A 17,999-nucleotide genomic window follows, 5' to 3' on the forward strand; every position below is an offset into this window, starting at 1 on the left:
GAAATCATGTTGTTACTTTTCGCATAGTAATAGCTCTATTTTTTAACAAAGCAAGTATACTTACAATAATTCAGCACGCGATTTTTAGGTTTACGCCGCCTCTTCATCTCCTTTCTCTTCTTGCTCCTCTTCCTCCTCTTGCTCCATTTGTTCCTCCATTTCATTAGTTATCTCCATAAGTTCCTCAACTAAGGTGGCAAAATCTGGGTCATCCCCAATGTCCCGCACCACCTCCACATTCTCCCACAAATCATTTTCTTGCTTTTTCGGTATGTCACACAACATTGTTCTTTACACTACCGTCGCTAGCGTTAAAATAATCTCAAGATTTTTCGTCACTAGTCGCTCAGATGCAAAACGATCTTCCAATGAAATATGAACTGACCGATTACGTACGTATTTTTTAGTTAATCTGATGCCTTTCTTTCCTCTTTATCAATACATATTAGTCTTCTCTTTATCAAAACGTATTAGCTTCCTTTCCGAGAAGTGGAACGCAGTCAAAGAGAATGTCAATAGAGACCTACTAGCATCCTCGTATATTTTTATTTGTACCTCTAAAAGCAAATTCTAATTTGTTAGGTTGATAAAAAAAAAGGAAGTATAAGTTTTTATTTTGAAAGTTTTATTTATACAATAAATAAATACTGGGAAAAAATGTTGACATCATTTTTGATTGGTTATTCTAAGTAAATAGCGGCAGATGGTAGTGACAGTAGCAGTAGGAGCGGTATCATCTTCGAGAAAAAAGTAAGGAAAAATATTTATTATACTACTTATCCTAGCACTCGATGCCAAAAAAATTTTTTTTTTTTTCATCGATTCTTACCGATTGTGGGTGGTCTCCGTAGATGAATCGGACAGTAGCTGGAGAACGTCTGCATCCTCGTCGAACCGTATTACGTTTTCTGGATATAGTTCTTGTTCCATATCAATACCCTCCCACTCCATTTCACTACTAAAATCTGATAGACGATCATCATTATCGTCATTATTCCCATCGGACTGTGGGGATTGTTGCCGCTGAAGCTTCTTCCTCAACATTCTCTCAATTGCGGTCAACACGTTGTTATCCTCGTCTTCAATTTCACCCCAATCTCCTTCCAAATCTAATTCTTCTTCTTCTTCCTCCACTGATTCTTCCATATTTAGAATGTTATCAATATTTTGTTCAGTAAATAATCTGTACAATTTAATTACACCCATTTTTTTTTTTTTTTTTTTGTAGGAACTATCACGTTAAGCAAACTCGGTAGACTGAGAATGGGAGAGATGTAAGCTCAATACGAAATATATTAACAATACATATTATTATTTTCTCTATCAATACGTATTAGCTTTCGCCACCTCACAATAGCTATCAACACGTTATTATCCTCCTCTTCCATCTCACTACTATCTTCCACTACCTCGTCCATACTTTGGATGATCTCAATATTTTAACTAGCATCCTGATACGACGAACGTTAATAATATTGTTTTATCATTTTTCGCGTGATTTCAAGGGTGAGGAGCAGGGAGATGGGGGTTACGAGTTGAACGATCGTTGGAGTTTTTAATTAAAACTTATATATTTTTAAAATAATAATAATAATATTATACACATAATAATATTGCTCCTAAACTGTAGCAGCAGCACCAGCACCAGCAGCAGAATCTGCGATTAAAAAATTGAAAATGATTTATTATTAGTCTTAAATTTTAATTTCGTGAAGTACTTAATGTTAGAAGAGTTTAAACTTTTCTTACCGATTCGTGATGGTGACTGTTAAATGCAATCACGACCCCTATGCTCACGTAGACCACATATTGCACAGCTTACAATACGTGGTATAGGTTGATGATCGGTATCACCAGCAGCAGCAGCAGCACCAGCAGCAGCACCAGCACTAGCAGCATCAGGCTGCAGCGGTGCATTTAAAGGTCTACGAAGTGGTTGATGCTGCTGCAGAAGTCTCCATCTATTTGCTACAACTAACTGCGGTGTTGGCTGTTGTACAATCCTAAATGGCTTTACGATTGCTACAGGCTTTCCTGTTTGTTGATAATCCAATAATGTCATTTTTTTGTCTGGCAAACTGATTTTTTTTTTGTTTGAATCCATTTCGTCTACTGTCAGAAACACTACTGAAGTCGAGATTGCTCTCCAGTACGAATAATCCTTATCTATCTCTACTCTAGATTGAGTTACATCTCTTAATCAAAACGTATTAGATTTCTTTCCGTTTACTCCTGATGAAATAGGAAGGAGAATATTTACAATAATATTTTTTCAATAATATTTTATTTAACCTCTACTTTTTCTCTCGTTTTTTTTTTTAAATATTATACACAAAATTTAATAGTAAAAGAAATAGAAATGTGGTCGTTCCTCTTCTCCTTCCCTCTTAGTCTGCTTTGACTTAATATCCTCCTCCTCTACTTTTTTCTCCTCTTCCTCTTCTTCCTTCTTCGTTTGCTTTGACTCAATATCTTTTTCCTCCTCCTCCTCTTCCTTCTTCGTCTCCTTTGACTCAATATCTTTTTCCTCAGCCTGTTTCTTTTCGTCTTTCTTCACTTTATTAAAAAAAAAAAAAAAAAAAAAACAAACAATAATTATGAAAAAATGTAAAAAATAAATACTTACAGTTTTTATGCAAATAAAGATGCAGTTTCCGTTCATACTCTTCGAAGTAACGATTGAAAAAATCGTTAATTCGATTGACGTATTCCTCTGTCAATTCTCTGGGAAGAGTGGGTGAAAGAGGAACAATATCCTCTTGAATCATGATTAATTTACACTTTTCACAGCTAATTTTTTTTCCCTGTGTGCAGCACCGACGACGGTATAAGATTGAATGAAGATTTGAGGACTTGTGTTCTCCTCTTTATTTCTCTAAATAGTTTTCAAAGAATCACATATTTGCTTTTATCCACTTGGCAAAAACTGACACCTCCTCGTAAGGACAGTGGATACGTTCATTGTCCAAGTTCGTCTCTCGAACGTGTAAATTACACGGTGTTTTTTCAAAATCATATAATTTAATTAAATCCTTAAACTTAGGACAACCATACACTTCTAAATTGATATTTTCCACATTCATCCTATTCAATATATTTTTTTGATTATTCCCTCCCTTGTAGGCTACTACGGGATTCTCGCAGGTTAAGCAATCTCCAATAAAATCTTCTACATCCTCCTGCTCGTATTTCTCGAATCCCGTATCACTGTATTTTATACCATGCACCATATTGAGCAAATACCACACAGTTTTTTTGTCTTTCTCACTAAGGTTGTTAATAGTGTCACGCAAACGAAAAGATGCGTAAGAAATTTGGTCACTTATTAAATCAATTATAGCTATATCTTTATATTTAAGTTCTTTTTTATAAACTAAGAAACCTTCTATATCCATTATGTGAGTTATTCTATGCATCGTTGCGCTCGCGCTATTCTCGACGAAGAAAAGAACTGAAATGAAGCATCCAAAGAAATATCTTCGTCGAGAGAAAGACTTTATCGTTTCTTTAAAATATAAAGTTACATTTGATAAGGAGTCCATTCTTTCTTAATTACAATGGGAAAAAGTCTTAGAAATTATCCCCTCCAAAAAAAAAAAAAAAAACATTGAATTTTAATACGTTTAGCATATTTTATCCCCTGATGGAGGGGGAAAAGAAATTTCTTAAATGCGATAAAAAAAAGATCGTTCAGTATTGCATCGAGCGACTGACGACGATAATGACACCGACATTCGTTGATTTTCAAGGTTTTGTATTGACCGACAAAAGTTTTATAGTTAAAGAGTTTGCGGTGTTGCGTGATAATGAAGTGTATCACACTGTATTTTCACCACCATTTCAAGAAGCTTGGTTGAGCGATCTCGAGAGAGAACAGAATGAGTAAGTATTTTTTTTTTTTTTTTTTTTAAACGATAAAAAATATAATGTTTTTTTCTTTTTAAAGTTGGCTTTATTTTAATCGCCATGGATTCAATTGGACCGACGGTCATTCACCTTATTACAAGTATAAAGATGTAATAAGAAAGTATGTAACGTCATACGAGGAGGAGGAGGAGGAGGATTGGATTTTCGTGAAAGGACGGGAGAAATATGATTGGTTGAGAAAAATTTGCAACTTAGAAAATATATACAATGCGAAGGAGTGTGAGTGGGGTAAATTTAGTCTTGGATGGAGTAAAAATTTCGAACCACCGTTACCCAAGTGTATGAATCATTATGGTATATGTTCACTGCAAAATGTCTACTTTATGAAATCTGTATATGATCAATATATAAAGGAATAAAAGACTTCTGAAAAAAAAACAATGGATATCAATGTCAGTATGCATTTCGGACGAAACAATGGGATGTGTAGATAACCCTACTTTCATTCTCTATTCGATATATATATATAAGCGTTACTCTTCGCGAGAGACGCATTCGCAATTATTAATTTATTGTTGTTGTTCACCGTATGACAGAGTCATTTCTTTAAGAAACACACAAAATGTCGACTGAATTGCAAAGAAAGTTTTTTACAATCAATAGCGCGAACGAATACGATGCGTGGGTACTGGAATGTCGCGAGTATATTCGACGATTGAGCAACGCGGATCGAGCTTTGCCCGTTGGAACGTGTCAAAAGAATTTCGCCGAAATCACGTCTATAAAGTGTCTATTGCTACGAGCACAGAGAGAACTGAATCATATTAAATCAGGCGCTGGTTGTAGCAATGACGTTCAAGAACTTATCTGGGAGGAGCTTGATTCGGCGTTTCGAAGTCGAATATGCAGCGGTATGGTAGTTAACAGTAATTATATAGAGCCTAAGGATTTTTTAGTAGACGCGGAAGTATTATTGCGTGTGCGTATAGATAAGGTATTTGTTAGTGCAAATAGTGTTAAAGTTAATTGTGTATTTAACGGACAATAGTAGAGTAGCTAGGATGGTTCTATGACCGCGTGGCGAGGGGGTCGGGGTCCCGCGGCGGTAGGGGAAGTAGGGGAATTGCCCCCTCTCCTCGTGTGGTTGTGCGCATGCGGTTGTGCGCATTATCGCGTTCCCCCGACGTTAAACTCGTAGGGTACACAAGTGGCCTCCCCCCTCTTACGGTAAGCAGTGAACGCAGAGAAGGAGAGAAAGAGAAAGAGAAAGAGAAAGAGAAGGAGAAATAGAATTTTGAGGTTATCAAAAAAAGATTTTGAAAATGAGAAGAATAGAGAAGACGATATAAATTATGCCCTGAAGAAACTTATACTACCGCCAGTGCTTGATGACCTGCTGTAAACATAACACGTAGTGGAATAATTATGAGTAGTTTCCGAGAAGTGGAACGCAGAATATTATTTTGTAAAGTGGATGGATGGAAAGGTATTGAAGAAACACAAATTTAAGTAAAAATATATTTATTGGTTTTATTTACAATTTTTAAAAGTTTTTCATACATTCGATAGTATGATGAATGTATTGTTTACAAATGGAACACCACTCTGGAAGTGTACAATTAATTTTTAGGTGACCATACTTTTCACAATTAGTACACCAATAATGTGGTGTTAAATCCATTTCAGGTTCCATTTGTGTAGCCTCTGTTTTTGCGAAAATAGGTTCCGTCTGCGTGCTACTATTTTTCACCTAGGACATATTTGAAAACTTTTTTTAATATTGTAATAACTACTTTACAAATCAAGTATACTTACAAAAATCACCTCCTCCTCCTCCTCCTCCTCCTCCTTCTCTAAATCAATAGCTGCTAAAAAATAAAAGGAAAAAAAATTAAAAATTTTTTTTTTTTTTTTTCGTATGTGTGTTGTAAGATTATTTCATGATTCTATGTATGGGTGGGTTTTCTTCTTTTAAAAATTAATAAAATAAGTACTTACAATGCATATTTCGCTGAAGCATCGCTTCATATTCTCGAAAATAGCGTTCATGAGAATCGTTAATTCTCCTAATATAATCCTGCATAGATTCTGCTGCAGTTTCCTCCTCTTCTGCACGATTTATCGTCACAGAACACTTTTCACTTTCCATTTTTAATATTTTGCTCTTTCAACGTGTACTGCTGTAGGTTCGAGGACTGAATGAATCTTCTGAAGAAATCCCGTCGAGAGAGAGAGAGAGAGAGAGTCTTTATCGTTTGTTTTCAATATGAAATTACATTAGAAGTCCATTCTTTCTTTCTTAAAGGATACACTATACCCTCCCCGTATATAGAGATATCCATAGATATTTTTCCCTATTGTGTTATACTGTGATAAACCTACAGGTCAATCACAATGGAAATTTATCGCAAGTAAGAAAAAAAAAAAAAATTACCCCTTCCATTATTTCTTTCTTAATTAAGAAGGATACACTATACCCTCTGAATAATCCCCGTATAGTGATATCCATAGATATTTTTTCCTATTGTGTTATACTGTGATAAACCTATAGGTCAATCACAATGGAAATTCATCGCAAGTAAGAAAGAAAAAAAAAAAAAAAATTACCCCTTCCAAACATTGCATACGCTTAATATATGATAATATCGTTCATATAAAAAGTCAGTCTGTTAAACGAGAGCTGCATAGTCGTACCACGCGTGCTTGAACTATTAAGAAAAAATAAGTTTGTGTGTGTTTGAACGCATTAAAAATAAACTTGATTCTTACATAAATAAAAAAAGGTAAGGATTTTGTGCGAAACAGTGCCTCAAGTTGGCTCCGAACCTGTGGTCAGAAAGGAAGGCCTTATTCTAAAATAAAGTATTCAAAGCCAGGTTATGTGGTAAAAGAGTTTTTATTTAATAAATAAATATATACAAAAGTTTACAATATTTTTACAAAAGAACCGCTAAGTTAAAAATGATCGTCTTCCTAGGGAATTTGTCGTCGTCAAATTCTAGGGAATTTCGGTAGACGAAGTTTCCCAAGAACCCCAGAGACTAGAATTCCCCAGAAAGGAGCGCGGACTTATAAGCTCCCGGACTGGACAATTTCCCTAGGGTATTCCCTAGTAAAATCCCCAGCCCCGGGAGGAAGCGAATTTGGAGAAGTGGTTTTAGGGAAGGGGAAGTCCCCTTGCCCTTCGGCCGCCTTCTCCAAGAGCTCTAGTGGCTCCGAGCCACCCCACCCCTAGGGTGAATTCTACCCCTCCCACTACCCGACTCGTCGAGAGCCCTGGACTTGGGGGTCGGAACACTGGGTCCGAGGTAGTCCTCGGAGGCAGTGTGGAGGGGAAGGAGAGGGTTGAATTTCTCCCGGGCAGTCCCCGGAGAAATCTCCCTTAAGGAGGGAGGAATGTGCCGCAGAGGGGTAGTCCCCTCTTGGTAGGCAGTGGGTGGTGGGTGATACTTACCAAAGTATGCTCCCAATGAGTTCGCCAGTGGAGGCGCTCTTTGTTGCCCGTGGAGGCGCTGCCGATGAGGCGTCAAAAGCTGCTGAGGTGCCGTTGAGGCGAAAAAGGCTGCTTCGTTGCTGCGGTTGCTGCTGCTTACACAGCTGTCGAGCAATGCGAGGGTGCAATGGGTCCTTATCAAGGACCCATCTATATAATTCCGCGGCACGAAACTTGCCAGCGAGAGAGCTGCTCGTGGCGCTGGCCACCTAGTGGCCAGGCGCGCAAGCTGTGCCGCGGCCGCGACGCGCCAGGGCCAGTAGACGCGCAAGCGCGCCGCGGTGAGAGATAGAGTGAGATAGAGGTAGCGGCTATACGCTGTTGGTATAGCCGTCCCCTGTGAACGCAATAGATATAGGGAGATATCGCAGAAAATGTGGAATCTACTTCTCAGCATTTTTGCTCCTCCCGATCTCGAACAAACTCCCCCCGTTGACGCGATGGCGTCAAGAAGGAAGAATAAAATTAACTGAGTTTAACGATTTTATTTACAAAAATAAAATAAAAATAAAATATACAAAACAGATAGGGACGAGACGACTATTTTTTGGGCTTCATTTGAAGCTTTGCGGAGTGAAGCTCCAAAGCGGGGGACCACCGTAGGGTGATCTTGCCCTGTGGGGCCCAGGCCTTCCATCGGCGTAACTTAAGGGCCGTATAAAGGGGCACCTCTATGGTTTGCCCGAATGCGCGTACTGTGATTTTTTGCGCATTGCGCTCAAGCTCCCTGGCACTGGGATCATCCAGGGTTTTCCCAGCCCAGTTCACTGAGGCAATGCGCTTCTGTGAGGCCATAACGGGCCTCTGCCGTCTGACCCGCGGTTTGGATGGTGGTGGTGGTGCCGGCTCCTCATTCGGCCCCGCCGGGAGGACATGGCTGAACAGCCGCCGAAATTCACTTTCCTCCCGGGGGGCATGTAATTCTAGGACGTCGTCCCCCTCGTCCTCATATCCTACGCCCAGTAGGTGGGCCCATGGATAATCCGCCATGCTCAAATATCGCTGCACCAAAAAAGGCAAATGATGAGTACGAAGACTCAGTAAGTATTGTTGGAGTTTTGGAAGAAAAGACATGGCGGAAATCATAGGTGTTCCGAAGGTTTGGAACAGGAAACAGGACGACCTGAAGAGTCCCAGGACGCCCGAGAGGGGAGGTGGTAACCTGAAGAGTCCCAGGAAACCGGGAAAGAGAATAGACCACCTGAAGAGTCCCAGGAAGCCCAGAAGGAGAAAGTTAAGCGACCTGAAGAGTCCCAGGAAGCTTGAAAAGGAAAGATGACAACCTGAAGAGTCCCAGGATGCCGGAAAGCAGGGTAAAGATAGACCCTGATACGACCCAAAGCGAGGGTTAAGAAGGGAGTTTACAGAGTTGCGAGAGACTCCGTTGAATCTCTTTTCTCGCGGTTTTAACTATCGCTACGCGAGCTACCCCGTCTACTCCAGGAACTAGTTTGAGAATCCGCCCCAAGGTCCACATGCGCGGGGGATTGTTAGGTACTTTAACAAGAACTAGATCTCCTTCACCAAATTCCGAGTTAGAATTTTGCCATTTCGGCCTATGCTGCAGAGTATGTAAGTATTCGGAAGACCATTTCTTCCAAAATGTCTCGGTGATTCGATTCACGGTTTGCCAACGGTTTAATGATGATTCGCGTAAATCCAAGGTGGAAAGTTCAGGGGGGGAATTTAACGCCCGTCCTGACAAGAAATGCCCCGGAGTGAGTACGTCCAAAGACTCTGGATCATCATGTAACCGCGATATAGGTCGTGAATTTAGGCAGGCCTCAATCTTAGTCAGTAGTGTGGTCATTTCCTCGAAATTAGGCACGAAAACTCCGAGGGAGCGCTTCAGGTGGTGTTTCATACTTTTTACAGCACTTTCCCAAAGACCGCCCCAGTGGGGAGTAGCGACAGGAATGAATTTCCACTCGATTTCACGGATGGACTCGGTGGGTTGAGCGCGGGCGGCTTCTAAGGCACATCGGTAGGCGCGTTTTAGTTCCGCGTCCGCTCCTTGAAAATTAAGGCCGTTGTCTGAGTACATAACGGCGGGTTTTCCACGACGAGAAATGAATCGAGACAGCGCGGCGAGGAAGGCCTCGGTATCCAATCGAGAAACGAGTTCCAAGTGAACAGCACGGGTAGATAGACATACGAACACTGCCACGTAACATTTCATGGATTTTGCGTTACGACCGTGATGCAATTTAACCAAGAAAGGCCCAGCATAGTCTACTCCGGTGTGTTCAAAAGTGAAGCTTCGCGAAACCCTAGCGGCAGGGAGTGATCCCATAAGCTGGTTACCGAGTTTAGCGCGTTCGCGAACACACGTGACGCATTTGTGAACGCATGATTTTACTAGATTTCGCGCATTCACGACCCAAAACTTTTGTCGCAACGTGGACAAAGTTAGTTGGAGCCCCCCGTGAAGTGTATCTAGGTGCGTTTGCCTAATGAGTATGGCCGTTAAGTGGCAATCCGGAAGAATAATGGGGTGTTTCATGTGTTCAGAAATTTCGGCATTCCGAAGCCGCCCCCCTATTCTTAAAATTCCTTGTGAATCAATGACCGGATGTAAGGAAAGAAGCTTTGACCGCGACGGTAAACGTAACCCATGACTCAAGGCTGAGATTTCGCTCGCGAAGTGTGTTCGTTGAACAACCTTTACCAAGGCTTCAATCGAACTGCGAATTTCCGTTGCAGACAGGAGGGAGTCCTCCCATTGGTCGTTTTTTCTGGTCCGCTGGACAAATCGAAGAACATAGGCCATAACTCGGACCAGTTTAGACCAAGACGAAAACTTATCAAAAAACCAACACTCAGTTGTGTCGAATTGAGCGGTTAACGCTACCTTCCGACTTTCTTCCGTGGTTTCAAAGACCTGAACGGGATTTGCGGTGTGCTCACGGAGAAAAGCAGGCCCATGCCACCAAAGTGAGTCCTCTGATAACTGTTGAGCACTGGTTCCTCTTGAGCACAAGTCTGCAGGATTCAACTTAGTGGGTACATGATGCCAACTGGCTTCCGATAAATGTGTTTGGATATATGAAACGCGATTAGCCACAAACGTCTTCCAATGCACAGGTTGCTTTGCTATCCAGGCTAAAGCGACTTGCGAATCCGAATAGCAACGAATCGCATTACCACGCCCGACCAAGCTTCCCTTGACGTGAACCAATAACTTGACTAGAAGGGCAGCTGCGACCAACTCCAGACGAGGGATTGAAGTGGTCTTGATCGGAGCGACCTTTGTTTTGGACATCACTAAATGTACCGAGAGGTTACCGTCCTCATCAGTGAGGCGTTCATAAACGACTGCGCCGTACGCAAGTTCTGAGGCGTCACAAAATCCAATTAATTCGCGTTTTCCAGTAGTCAGTGATTGTCCGGTCCACCGTGGAATCCGTAAAGTCTGTAAGTCTCGGAGATGCTCATAGCACTTGAGCCATTTTGACTGAATAGGCTCAGGAATTTCTTCATCCCAAGAGAGTTTAAGCAACCAGGTGGATTGCATTAACTGCTTTAGAGTGATGACTATTGGAGAAATCCATCCCAATGGATCGAAGATCTTAGCATTCTCTGATAAGAGGATGCGTTTGGTTAGTACACCAATGTGTGAAGGAGAAACACGGAAGCGGAAGCTATCATCCCCGTGATCCCAATATATGCCCAAGACTTTACTTGATCCAGCAGGATCCTCAAAGAAAGAATGCAGCTCGGTAGGTTCAAGCGGGGAAGACCCCGGTTGATTGAATGCCCATTTGCTTAAGGAGAAGCCCCCTTTTGCCAGTAGAGCGATGAGTTGTTCCCTGACCGAACTAAGTTGCTGTAAGTCATGGGCCCCAAAAAGTATATCGTCTACATAAGTAGAATTTAATAGCACATCCTGCGCGAGAGGGAAGTTAGCTCCGTCCGTGTAAGCTAATTCGCGCAAAACTCGCGAGGATAGGAAAGGTGCCGGTCCAGTACCGTAGGTCACCGTGTTGAGTTCGAAGGCCTGAAGCTCACCGGAATCAGACTTCCATAAAATGTTCTGATACTTGCGGTCCTCAAAACGCACAAGAATCTGTCTGAACATTTTAACAATGTCAGTGACGCCTACATATCGAAAGGAACGCCAATTCATTAGGATTCGCGTGATGTCCTGTTGGAGTTTGGGTCCAATGAATAGCGTATCATTAAGCGAGACGCCAGTAGAGGTTTTAGAAGATGCGTTGAATACAACGCGAATCTTTGTTTTCTGGTTCTCGGTCTTAAAAACGGCATGATGAGGCAGAAAGACGCGAAAATCAGAGTTCAAAGGAACAGGAGACATATGTCCTAACACTTGATACTCCTGTAAGAAGTGAGAATAACTTTCAGCTTGTTCTGGAGAGGTTTCCAATCGCCGAAGTATTCGTTTTAAGGTTTTCTCTGCTACCCGAGAGGAAGAACCTAAACTGTGCTTCTCGATGTCAGATCGAAAAGGTAAAGCAACGACAAAACGACCTGAAGAGGTGCGTGATACCGTATTCACAAAATGTTGTTCACAGAGGGAGTCCTCTGTGGACATGGGCTTGACTTCCGGAACTTCTTCCAGTTCCCAGAAGTCGCGAAGAGTTTTTTCTACCTCAAAGCAATGATGCACCGTGACACTATGAGAGCGACCAGCCTTGGGTACGACCCCCGAAACGATCCACCCGAAAATAGTCCGCTGAGCAAGCAACGTATGATCAGGAGAATGCATGTACGGGCCTTCCATCAATGCTGCAAGATAGTCTGCACCAATGAGCACATCAATTGGAGCCCTGGTTGAAGCGAAGTTATCAGCCAGATCAATTTCGCTAAGTGCTGGAAAGGACGACGGAGAATAAGTCGGAGGCATATACTGAGTAATCCTTGGTAAGATCAATGCAGTTACGTCCAACGAGACACCGTGTCGTGATAGAGAATGAAGAGTAATCTGTACCTCTGCTCGAACGTTTTGAGCCGAATTCAGAGAGACGCCATGAATGGTCGCGTTGACACGTTTTCGTGATACCCGTAGTTGTTGAGCTAGATTTTCCGAAATAAAGGAAGTTTCGGAGCCCGTGTCAACTAAACCGCGGACTATAATACGAGAACCGTCATGAGCGTCGATTCTGGCAGAAAAGGTGGCCAAAAGCACTGATCGGGTGTCGGAAACACTAAGATGTGTTGTAGTATTCGAGCTAGAGGGTTCTGGCTCGGGAAAGGAGTTGACCGCGGGGGTAGACCCCCGTGCCTTGCTCCCCCCGGTGACAGATTTGTCAAAATGTAACAAAGTATGATGCATTTTACTACATTTCCTGCATCGTGACGAAGAAGAGCAATTGGAGCAACTATGCCCGGGCCTCAAACAGTTGATGCAAAGATTCTGTGAAAATGCGAACTTTGAACGGGCCTGAGGGGTCAATGCAAGGTAGTCCTTGCACTGATACAAGAAATGGTTACTACCACAGTGAGCGCAACCGGTACTATTCACGCTAGTAGCGTGTGACTTCAAGGATCTCCCCGATTCCTTTTTGGAAGTTTTAGGTTTGTTACCTAATGATTGCAAAGAGTTAATGTGACGCGTTAGAAACTCCGAAAATTGAAGAAAGGTGGGATAATCCTTGCTGCTTCCCAGATACATCTCCCAGGCCAAGCGGAGGGTGTCATCCAGTTTGTTCTTCAGTGAATGAACAATGATGGGATCCCAATGATCGACGCCGTAACCCATAGTTTTGAGGGCGTTGAGCGCAACCGTGACCGAGTCCCTAACTTCCTTGAGAACTTTAAAATTGTCACCCCGAAGCGTGGGGACTTGCGAGATCTGGTCCAAGAACGTATCCGTGATCATTCGTCTGTCAGTATACCTAGCTACTAGAGTGTCCCATGCTATCTCATAGTTCTCGGAGGTGATCGCTAAAGATTTAATAACCGTAGCCGCTTCACCTTGCAAGCAAGATTTTAGATAGTGGAACTTGTCTCGTCCGGAGACATATGCCTTTTCATGAACAATGGAACTGAATGTTTCATAAAAGTTGTTCCATTCTAAACAATCCCCGGAAAACTTCGGCAAATCGATAATTGGAAGCCTAATGTGGTTTATTTCGCCTGAAGGCGCCGTGGGACCTGATGCTGGCATCACCTGATTGGAGCGAAGTTCATCTAAATGTCCTAGGATGTATTCTTCCGCGTCACTATGGGCATCAAGGGCCGCTTCATACCAGCTTTCGGTTACGTAATCCATTTTAGCTAATTCAGCCGGTTTAGTATGAGTAGTGATCTTAACGTGAGTTTTATGCAACACCTTAAGCCACTTCTCGACGGCCGCAAGCCTATCCTCCAAGAAAGGGAGGGTGAAGTTGCGTACTCCACGTTTCTTAATGTTAACGACCAACCGAACGAATTCATCCCGAATCATGGGCACGTAATTGATCGCTTCTAGTAATTCCCCTGAGCTAGGCGTAGTCATCTTGAATCTCTATTCCAGAACAAACCACAATCTTAACCCAGTCAGAATCTCCAACTTAAAAACACTGATGCACTTCGAACGTTTTTTGCCGGAAATCCGGCTCGAAGGACCAAAAATTTGTGCGAAACAGTGCCTCAAGTTGGCTCCGAACCTGTGGTCAGAAAGGAAGGCCTTATTCTAAAATAAAGTATTCAAAGCCAGGTTATGTGGTAAAAGAGTTTTTATTTAATAAATAAATATATACAAAAGTTTACAATATTTTTACAAAAGAACCGCTAAGTTAAAAATGATCGTCTTCCTAGGGAATTTGTCGTCGTCAAATTCTAGGGAATTTCGGTAGACGAAGTTTCCCAAGAACCCCAGAGACTAGAATTCCCCAGAAAGGAGCGCGGACTTATAAGCTCCCGGACTGGACAATTTCCCTAGGGTATTCCCTAGTAAAATCCCCAGCCCCGGGAGGAAGCGAATTTGGAGAAGTGGTTTTAGGGAAGGGGAAGTCCCCTTGCCCTTCGGCCGCCTTCTCCAAGAGCTCTAGTGGCTCCGAGCCACCCCACCCCTAGGGTGAATTCTACCCCTCCCACTACCCGACTCGTCGAGAGCCCTGGACTTGGGGGTCGGAACACTGGGTCCGAGGTAGTCCTCGGAGGCAGTGTGGAGGGGAAGGAGAGGGTTGAATTTCTCCCGGGCAGTCCCCGGAGAAATCTCCCTTAAGGAGGGAGGAATGTGCCGCAGAGGGGTAGTCCCCTCTTGGTAGGCAGTGGGTGGTGGGTGATACTTACCAAAGTATGCTCCCAATGAGTTCGCCAGTGGAGGCGCTCTTTGTTGCCCGTGGAGGCGCTGCCGATGAGGCGTCAAAAGCTGCTGAGGTGCCGTTGAGGCGAAAAAGGCTGCTTCGTTGCTGCGGTTGCTGCTGCTTACACAGCTGTCGAGCAATGCGAGGGTGCGATGGGTCCTTATCAAGGACCCATCTATATAATTCCGCGGCACGAAACTTGCCAGCGAGAGAGCTGCTCGTGGCGCTGGCCACCTAGTGGCCAGGCGCGCAAGCTGTGCCGCGGCCGCGACGCGCCAGGGCCAGTAGACGCGCAAGCGCGCCGCGGTGAGAGATAGAGTGAGATAGAGGTAGCGGCTATACGCTGTTGGTATAGCCGTCCCCTTGAACGCAATAGATATAGGGAGATATCGCAGAAAATGTGGAATCTACTTCTCAGCATTTTTGCTCCTCCCGATCTCGAACAGATTTTCTTTTTCATTCGATTAGTAAATGCATTATTTAATTGATTTTTTTTTACTCTAATGAGACTAATTTTTTCATAGAGATAAAAATGAACTTCAATATGATCAATGAATTGGGAAGCGTCATTCCAAAAAATTTTGTGAAATTAAATAGCTTGACGGAAAATCAAGAGTACGATATTTCCGAAGTGGACAAAATTATGACAAAATATGGAATGAAAATCATTGTAAAGCTGTCAACAACCGATTGGGTATTCTTGCCAGGGAGAATGGCAAAATTGGCGGAAGATACGGAGCAGTTGCAGCACCTACAAAAGGCTGCAGCATCCAATAATTTAATAATGTTATATAAAGGAGGAAAATATCACAACGTGGAATTTAAGTCTAAAGTTTGATAGGTATTTTGTATCAAAAAATAATGAATAAATTTGTTGTTTATTATATATTTATTTAATAAAAATTGTTTTCTTATTTTTTTTAACTTACATTTCTAACAATATTCGTAAGAGGATTATATTGTACAATTTTATCGTGTATGATTAAACAATAGGCTGTAGTATTATCCGGAATGATTTCCATACACTCGATCTCGAGTTTAACGTCGACCGTGCCGGTTTTTATGGACTCGTTCTGATGCGAGCAGTCGATGACGAAGAGCGGCCCGTACGTCAAAAAGTCCGTATAGTCGAGCATGGGTCTCCCGAGTTTCTCACCAGCGTAATAGGAGGTGAAAAACTTTACATACATGTCGTAGAGGACGGAGTAGCGGGATTTCGTGAAATCAGTGTCGAGACGATCGTACGGATAGGATTCGGAATTCAGATAGAGTTTGACATCGAGGACTTTGCAATGATTAAATCTCAGCACATCCTCGTGCTGATTACTCTTCTTGTTCGTTCTGAACGCCAGAATGACGTATCGCGGCTTCTCCAATTGCGTGGACGCTTTCACGGACCACGTGTGTCGCTGCGACTTAGGCAGAAGGGGATACTCGTAAAGTTCCCAGGCGCGAAAAGCGAGTGACAGACTCTTGTCCTGCTCGACGATACCGAGAAATTGGAGTTTCGTAATTTCGTTCAGGGTCACATGGGGTATTCTCCATTGCACTCGTAGCAGCTTGATCGACGAATCGGTGATTTTCACCGCCGAGTAAATGGCGTTTGTATCGTCGCGCGCGCGAATGAGAACGAGCTCGTGACGCGCGTTAACGACGACTCGCCGATAATCCTCGCAGAATCCCAGCAGCATTTTCAGGGGCACGCAAAAGCTGAAATTCTTAACAGCCGCCTCCTTTTTGAGCCGGTCTCTGGCCGTAGCGACGAACCATCCGGAATGACGTAGACTGGCGCTCTCCTCGGTGCTCAGGGAAACGAGATTCTTCAGAGTGCTGGTAATACCGACGTTTCTGCATCGGTCGATCTCGATACCGTTCAATTCATAACGAATCTCGTCGAAGAGGAAAGCCGCGGAATTGCAGTCGAGCGTAACTGTATCATCGTTGGTGGCGCTCGCGTCACGCGTACCCTCCACCAGCTGGCCCTCGACGTAGAGATAACTCTCGCACGGCAGGAGTATCAAATCTTGCTGCTGTATGGGAATGCGAATCTCGTCGCTGTTCGCCAACGAGGCGTTCGCATACGGATTGTAGGCATGCATCTCCATTTTCGTGATGCGATTGTCGTAGGTCAGCGGTGCGGTGACGTTCAAGGGATCTGCCATTGTTCCACTATGTACTACCTTCGCCCAATCTCTTCACGGTGAATCCCAATGATTGTAAAAATTCGATATTTCTTCTCGTTAGCAGGAAGCTCCTCTTGTCGCGATTTTCACTCCGAGCCGGTGTATTCGACTCTACGTAGGACGAACGACTAGCGAACGTTTCATCCAGTTTCACCGCTTTATAATCCTCGCTACTACTTTTGTAAATTAACATTTCTTAATGTGTAATCTTATGGTAATTTCTTCACGTCCAAAGTCTACGAGACGATCGTCCTGATCGAGGATACGTAACGTGAGACGGTCGATTACTCTGACGATGACCGGTAGATAAATGACGGTTTTCGGTGCCTCCGAGATTTTATAGCCCGGTGGTACGCTGGGAAAGAACTCGTGAATAATGTGTCGTGGTCTACCGTTGGTGTACGCACCACCCGCAATGTTGCACTCGATGCGTAGAATATTTGTTTTCACAATGTCCACGGTATCGTCGGATTCAGCCTGGACGTTCGGCTCGATCACGCGATTCGACGAGAAGCCCAGTAGCGAGCCAATGTTATTCGGTTTTCCAAAGTCAATCGAATATTTACAGAATATTTCACTCTTCAGTGTATTGTTATTCGCTCGTAGAAGAATGACGCTGTCAATGTTGTCTTTAATTTCATGTCTCGCAGAAATTTCAGACTGGAAAAATTCATTTATGGCACTCAACTCGTAACAGCCTCTGGGTATCGTCAGTACCTTATCGTTATCGTAGTAAAACTTATTATTCGTCTCGTCCACATTGGCTATCGAGTTGAACGTTTGCATGTCCACGAGACCGATCTCGTAGCGATCGTCTTGCAGATTGATGGGGGGGAAGAAATCTGAATTTAATACTGATTTACGATCCGATAATGTCACGGTGAAAGACATTTTTGTTTCAAAGTATCTGTTCTCGCAGGAATTTCACGCACAACTGACCGCAATTGCTTTTATCGTACGATTGATATCGATCATGATTGTAGTAGATTGTAACGTTAGGGCCAAAGTAACGCACACATTCTTTCGGCGGTTTCAAATTTCCGAAGGAATCAAAGTATAGGACGATGTCGTTACGCTTGACGTAGGCTACCCAGTGGGTACCAGGACCGCATTGATCGTCGAGATTCACGATCGCGCACTCGTTGCACCGCGGCCCGTCTAGCGGTAGAGATGTGCGCATAAAGACTCCACGGAAGTATGGTATGC

Source organism: Prorops nasuta, unplaced genomic scaffold, assembly GCF_024137725.1.
Source record: "Prorops nasuta isolate Cenicafe-Biocafe unplaced genomic scaffold, Cenicafe_Pnas_1.2 PNAS00001, whole genome shotgun sequence".
Lineage (NCBI taxonomy): Eukaryota > Metazoa > Arthropoda > Insecta > Hymenoptera > Bethylidae > Prorops > Prorops nasuta.